Source organism: Chamaea fasciata, unplaced genomic scaffold (assembly GCF_029207755.1).
Source record: "Chamaea fasciata isolate MVZ Bird 193981 ecotype frontalis unplaced genomic scaffold, bChaFas1.0.hap1 SCAF_3, whole genome shotgun sequence".
Classification (NCBI taxonomy): Eukaryota; Metazoa; Chordata; class Aves; order Passeriformes; family Sylviidae; genus Chamaea; species Chamaea fasciata.
Genome location: NW_027094088.1, coordinates 86981778 through 86989063, shown reverse-complemented (window position 1 = coordinate 86989063; position 7286 = coordinate 86981778). Strand labels below are relative to the sequence as shown.

Sequence of the window (7286 nt, the reverse complement as noted above, 5' to 3'; positions counted from 1 at the left end):
ATGCTGATGCTCTCCCAATTCATCAAAGACAATTGCTATGAGAAAGGGAATAAAATGTACTTTATGTCCACATTTAAGTGGGTTTCAAACCGAGCAAAGCAGATTGAGGTTACAGTCTAAAAATGACATTTTTATGGTAACAATAATGAAACACTGGAGTAGTTTCATATAAGTAGACTGTGGACAATTTTGAAGAAAATTAATGTAAACACCTATAAGTAAGTTCATAGCTAGAGCTAATATTGCCTTAGATCTTGAAGGTTAACTAGGTGATATACCAATCCTCTGTCATTCTGTTCAAGCCATACAGAAACCTACACAGAGGCGCGGAAGTTTGCCTCAGTGTATTTAAGACAAACGGGATGAGGGGAGAGAGGGTGAACCAAAACAAACCTAGGAGATGTATTAACATATTCTATGTATTATGGCTCACATTTCATTATCAGATTGTTACACTTCTGCCAGTGAAAACTGTTAGTATTAGTGACTTGTTTGAAATGGAAGAACCTTTATATTTGTATAACAGGCACATGATGATAAAATAAGAAAAATATGTAGGGGTAGGAGCTACAGCAAAATAAACCAGCTTCCATTGGCAACAGGTATAATGGTTAGATACTTAATTTTTGGTAGGCGTTCTTGTGATCATGTAATTTTTTAAAGCACTCTATTCTATCCAGATATGTAAGAATCTTTATTTTTCTGTAGAAAAGTGTTAGACAACTGCATTTTCCTTTTGCTTTATGCCGTTGAGGATTTGGCCCAATCTGCAAATAACTGTAAGTCTTTCCTTCACAACTGTTAATACAGACGAAGCACAAGTAAAGGGCCGTACAACAATAACTTTCAGATGTTTTTGAAATACTTCAGCACTGAGCTAGAGCTTACTTCAGATATAAAATAGAGAGAACTGGTGCTATCAAACAGTTTTATTTCCTTTGTGACATAAAGCCTCAATCCTATGAATGTCAGCTTAGGTCTTTCCAAATAGTAAACTTGCTGAGAAATGGATTGAAGAGGTTTGCAGTGATAACCTCAAGGCATAGAGAGGACAGTACTATAGAGAGAAATATGGAAGAATCTAGCCAAACAGTGTGGAAACAAAATGGGAAATTCTGTATTTTAGATAGCTTTTAGGGAAGAGAAATTTCCCTATAATACAATTTTTCCTGATAATGAAAACTTTTAAGAACAATAAAGCAAATTTCACAATGAAAAATATTTACTGAAAACCAAACCAAACAAATCAAAAACAAACAAACAAACAAAACAAACAAACAAAACCAAAACTCAAACACTCTTAACTGTTCTAATTCAAAATGTTTAGAGAAAGGAAAATAATTTTTCTTCAGGTAATTCTGCTTCACTATTTACTTTGATACGCCTTAACAGAAATGTATAGAATAAGAAATTAGTTCTTACTGTTATTCTTGATCTTATCCCTGAGGAGTAAGGAACAGCAGAGACAATGTGTGCTGAACTGAATGCAGCTCCCATTCCCTGTCCCTCTGCTATGTGGCTGAGGAGGGAGAGGAAATCAGGAGTAGTGTTAGGCCCTGGAAGAGGGGAGGGGTGGGGAAAAGGTGCTTTGGGTTTTTTTTTTCTGTTTCTAATTATCCTACTTTGATTTTATTTGCAATAAATTCAATTCATTTCCCTAGCTGAGTCTATTCTGCCTGTGACAGTAACTGCTGAGTGCTTTCTCTTTTTATCTGGACCCACAAGTCTTTCATTATATTTTCTCTCTACTGTCCACCTGAGAAGGGGAGTGATACAGCAGCTTTGGTGGGCATCTGTCATCCAGCCAAGTTAAACTCACCATACTAAGATAAAGTAGCGTTGGTTTTGGTGAGGTGTTTTTTGGTTACACTCAAGAATTTATTCAATTTAACAAAAAATCAGCAAATTTAATGAGGTAGACACTACTGTGTCACTCCTTCAAAACTATTTCAGTGCCTACAATTATTATTAAATAGCTGGATTTTGATTTCAGAAATGCTCAAAACAAACAACCAAACCAAAATGAACTAAAAAGAGAAATGTAGAAATGTTTGTGGTTTTATTCAGTTATAAACACTTATTTCAAGAAAATAAAGTCTAAAAGCTGATAAATCCAGAAAAGTGTTGCCTTTAAAAAGAAGAGGAACACTCTCTTTCACACTGAGTAAAGATTTTAATGCTGTATTAGATGAAATAGGTAAAAGAAAATCAAATCTGGAAAAAAAAAACAACAAAACAAAAACACTTAAGAAATATCATTTATCTTGTTCTTTCCAGCCAAACAATTGAAATAGGTAAGTAGTGCAAGACAGGCAAGATAATGAAAATGAATATAGGGATCTATATTCACCCTATCTAATTTTGAGTGCATTAATAGTATACAAACTTAAGAACTTCTATGCCTAAGGTTCTGTACAAAGTCCTTGTAGAAAGATAAGCTCCTGTACATGATGCTTTACTTAAATTCCAAATCTTAAAACACTTCATGAGAATCACACCTCTTGCAAGCTATAGTAAAAAATTGAGACAACCAGTATTATCTAAGCATAATGAAAAAGAAGGCCTGCATTCAAATCGGTAAGAACTAAAGAGAAAGGCTAGGAATAAGGTATTACTGAGATGAACAGATTCCTCCACGTGACTTTCGGCTGTAAAGGTATACAAGACCTGAGAATGCACATTTACAGAGATGTGGCCCTATTGATTGAAGACAATTAGCCTTTAAGAAATAATTTTGAGTATTCAAAGCTTTTTGGAGTTTTATGGTATTTCTTTGAACTACTTAAAACGTCTCACATCTTAATTTATGATGTTTGAAAATGAGGGAGAAATAAGATCCCAAATAATAGGGAAAACACTTGTCAGTATTTTACTAAATTAATGTTATAGTATAAAACTTATTCATTAGTTTCTATTCTTAAAAAAAAAAAAATACAAAACCAGAAATGTGGATATTGAACCCAAAATTTAATCTTCAGCTATTAACTTTTTTTCTCAGGGATTTGTTTGTTTTGTTGGGGTTTTTTTTATTCTCCACATTTGTATTTGATAATAGTACTGGGTCTGCTCTTTGATTCTCTTCAGTTTACAGCAGATCCAGCAGAGTAATTGGATCTGTTCAGTAGATAGCTAGGACTCCATAATTTCTTCCCCTTATTCTAGTTCTGGCAAAGAGCAAATATTTTAAAGACTATCTGTGGTCATCTACTTTCAGAAGTTCACAAGAGAAAGTCTTCATTACACTTCCTTTTTCCTCTAAAATAAATAAAAATTCATTTTTGAAAGATGAAGAATTTCTCAAAGTGAAAGGATCTCCATCTCCACTTCCTTTGTACTACTGGAACATAAATAATAAAGAACACTTTTATTGTACCTATACTGGGGTTGCATAACCAGATTTTGCAGGGGGAGGAGGGATGCTAAAGGGGATACTTCTGAGAGAAGCTTCTAGAGGCAGCGAGCCCCAGATAAGACTCCCAAAGTCCTCCTCCCTTGGGCCAAACCATTACAGAGGTTTGGTTTGAGAGCTCTTGGCTAACCCTTTTGTTCCTCAATCAGCTCAAACACAAACCCCACTTCACTTGTCCATCATGCAACAAATGGGAAGAAATTCCTTTGAGAAATCTAGGCCATAACAGAATATTAAACATTCTTTTCATAGTTTTTTCTTTTTATTTTACCTCATTCCATAAAGAAGAGAGTAAGACTATTCCCAAGTGCACAAAATTATGATAAACCATATCTTACCAGTGAATTTGATCTAAGAAATTAGTTTTCTGTTTGTAGTGATTTTCCCTTTTTTAAAAAAATACATTCCATTCATATTTAATTATACACTGATGTGTTTGAAACATTTTTCTACCCATACTGACAACTTGACCACTTTTTAGGTGAGTGTGACTTAACTTACATGGCTCCAAATACAGTACCATTTTTTAAAGTATGATGATTAGAATTTTTGAAAAGTATTCTTACTTTTTATGAAGACACAAATAACTCAATACTTTATGTATACATATAATATTTCAAACAATATTTCTTATTAGAAATATTTAATATTTGTGATATTTTTGACAGGTGAAGAAAAAAGGGAATTTTAGGAGAGTGTGGTAAATGCAGCAAGCACAAGCAAAAGAAGAAATACACTGCTTGGTCTTGATTGTACTGGATTTCTGTATATGAAAAAAATAAAAGTAAGAAAACAAGCTAAGCCTTCTTTGATGGCACTGTTGAATACAAGAGACAGTGAACTAAACTTTATTTCTTATGCGAGTACAACTGTCACTGAAGTCAATAAGAATCCTGTTCTATGTGGATATTTGGCCCTTAGTGGCTATGAACAAAGTATTGTGTGGCAGTGATGCTCAACAAGCATGGAAATGACAGCTGGAAGATGAATATAAAAATAGATTGGAAGTGACAGTGAATATGACTATATCTACAACCTTTTTGGTACAAATGAGCTAAAAGTAACATCTTAAGTTCTCTCACTTTTCTTGCTACTAGCAGCTATTTTTCTGAATTCAAAATAATCAAAGTGGTCCGTAGGTCAAATATTTCTGTGGAGAATAAAAATGGAGTTATTTCCTGAAGCTGACTATGATATCCAATTTACAGTACCAATAACAAAACCATCTGATTTTTGCGCAGGACTTTGGGCACTAAGATTCGCAAGGAATAATACTAACACTATCCATCATTTCTTGTTAGCTGTGAGCAGACTCCTGATTTCATTTTCTGAGAAGAGTAAGGAAATACTTCATATGTATATATATATATACATACACACATACATATATATGTCTTGGTTTACAAAACCCATGACAATATATATACACACATACATAAGCAATAGAAGTGAATCAGAATTTAAGTAGCTTTACACTGTGCCATTCACATAATTTTGTCTGGAAGTAACATTTGTTGCTCTTGAAAATGCCTGAAAAGGGAGATATCTTTGTTACTTTGTAATTCAGGTGTTGTACAAGCTTAAATTAGAACTTCAAACAATGTCTAAATAGTTTTGGTCGTGTTTAGATCCACTTCATCGGTAGTCTAATTAGTTTTCACTTAAGTTTCACCTAAGTGGGGTAGGGTTTTTGTTTGTTTATTTTTCTTTGTTTGGGGGTTGCGATTTTTGTTTTTGTTTTTTCTGAGGTTTTTTAGTTTGGTTGGTTGGTTTTTTTGGTTTGTTTTTTTATTGGTTTTGGGGTTTTTTTGTTTGTTTGTTTTGGTGGGGTTTTTCGTTTTTGGTTTTTTTGTTTGTTTGTTTGTTTTGTTTTTTTTTTGTTTGTTTTTTTTTTTTTTTGTTTTGTTTTGTTTTTTTTGTAAAAAGATTATGTGATAATTTTAGGGAAAAGAATTTTCTCTTTAGAACTTAAAAATACATAGAATACCCATAAGTAGCCTAAGATTGTTGAGCATCTGTACCTTTCATATCACCTTTACTGCATTTTGCAACTATGCAAAACTAATATTTGCAAAGAGAATATAAATTTAGATGGGAATAAAAGTCTCAGACTTTTAGTTTCTAGGTCTCACACCTCTAAGGAGACCTATTAAATTAATATTTACCTGGGGCATTTTGAATGCCGGTCATAAATCTTAAAAAGAAGAGACATTACCTACTCCATGGAGAACAAGGGAAGTCTGCTTTGGGAAGGTTAATAGCTCAGAGAGGACCTTTGGGAATGAGTAATTTTCACTTTTTTTCTAATTTTTGAGGAGTCAGTTCACGCTTGTAAGTATATTGAAAATTTAGATAAAAAGCAATGCTCAGGTAATGTTAAACTTGAGTTTCTTGTGGAGAAGGTAGGAAATAGGACTTATCTTCTTCCTTAAAGACCAGAACCTTAAAGTCCTCTTTAAGACTGATCATAAGACACTTGATCAGTGCTCTCGTTATTTTTTTTTCACAGCATTTACCCTAATTACAAGAAAATAAGATATGTTCAAAAAAGTGTGAAAGCAGTTTTAATAATATAAACACAGAAATACCTTTGAGTCATACAGAACTGATGTAGGTACCTGCAAGAATTTAACAGAATTTAGACTGTTAACATTCATTATTAAAACATGGTAAAGGAGACAGAAACACAAATCAAAACCCCCAAAACAACCAACCGGACAACCAAAAAAATAGAACAAGGAACCAGACAAAATGGAAAAAAAACCAACAACAAAACAAAACTAGACACTGAGTTTCCAAAGGGCTTTTAGGAAATAATTTCAGTCACAAAATAATTTCCTACATTAATTTTGAATGCCGAGTCTCTTGCTTTTTTAATAAACATTGAAGACTTTTATTTCTTCAGCTCTTTCCTAAAATACTGCAATGTGTGCTCTTTAATAAAAGAGCTGTGGAATAATATTCCAGTTGGCAAATTTAATAAAGCTCTAGGGTGCATTCTGAAATCTTTCCTCCAGTATGCAAATAAATGCAAGCTGTTCATAAAATGCTAAAAACTCAAACCTGGAATGACACTGAATTTGAATGGCTGCTGCTGAAAATACTATTTTACGTTAAAAAATATTATTCAATTTGTACAATAAAGAACACTATAGTTACATATTAGCTAGTAAATTATTAACTTGCTTTGTAATATGCCACCTCAGAAAATATATCTCTGTTTCATTGGCACAGGTTCCACAAATTCATAAAAATAACAATGTTTTTAGGTAATAGGTAAAATCATGTTATTCCAAATTTGACCCAAAAATTTAATTTTCTTTTTCAGATAATTTGCAAGAATCATAGAATTGATAAGGTTGGAAAAGACCACCAAGACCATTGAGTCCAACATCTGACTGAATACCATCACATTTACAAGATCATAGCACTAAGTGCCATGTCTACTTGTACCTTGAAAGCCTCCAGGGATGTTGACCCCACCATCTTATGGGCAGTTGCTTAACAGAACTTTCTGTGTGAAATTCTTACTGATATTCAATCTGAATCTCTCCTGTTGTAGCTTAAGACTATGTCCTCTTAAGACTTGTTCCAGTCACTGGTTTTCAGGGAGAAGAAGCATATCCCCACATTGCTAAAACCTCCTTTCAGGGCATTGTAAAGAGCACTAAGGTCTTCCCTGAGCCTACTTTTCCCTAGGCTAAACGACCCCAGCTTCCCCAGAAACTCCTGATAGGATTTACACTCTAGACCCTTCTCCAGCTTCATTGCCCTTCTCTGGACACAGTCCAGCGCCTTAACATCATCCTCAGGGCCCAGAACTGGACAGAGGACTTAAGGTGTGGCCACACTAGTGCTGAGGAGGGGGTCAGTCACT

At 33.8% G+C, this 7286-nt stretch overlaps 1 long non-coding RNA gene across 1 annotated transcript; it reads right to left on the bottom strand.

The window, feature by feature from the left end:
• Window positions 1-4878: 4878 nt before the first annotated feature.
• On the bottom strand, window positions 4879-6885 carry LOC136287818 (uncharacterized). Its single transcript, XR_010720358.1, has 3 exons — window positions 6863-6885; window positions 5998-6027; window positions 4879-4939 (listed from the first exon to the last, which is right to left on the bottom strand). It is a non-coding gene; the product is annotated as an uncharacterized lncRNA (long non-coding RNA).
• Between the last annotated feature and the right edge of the window lie 401 nt (window positions 6886-7286).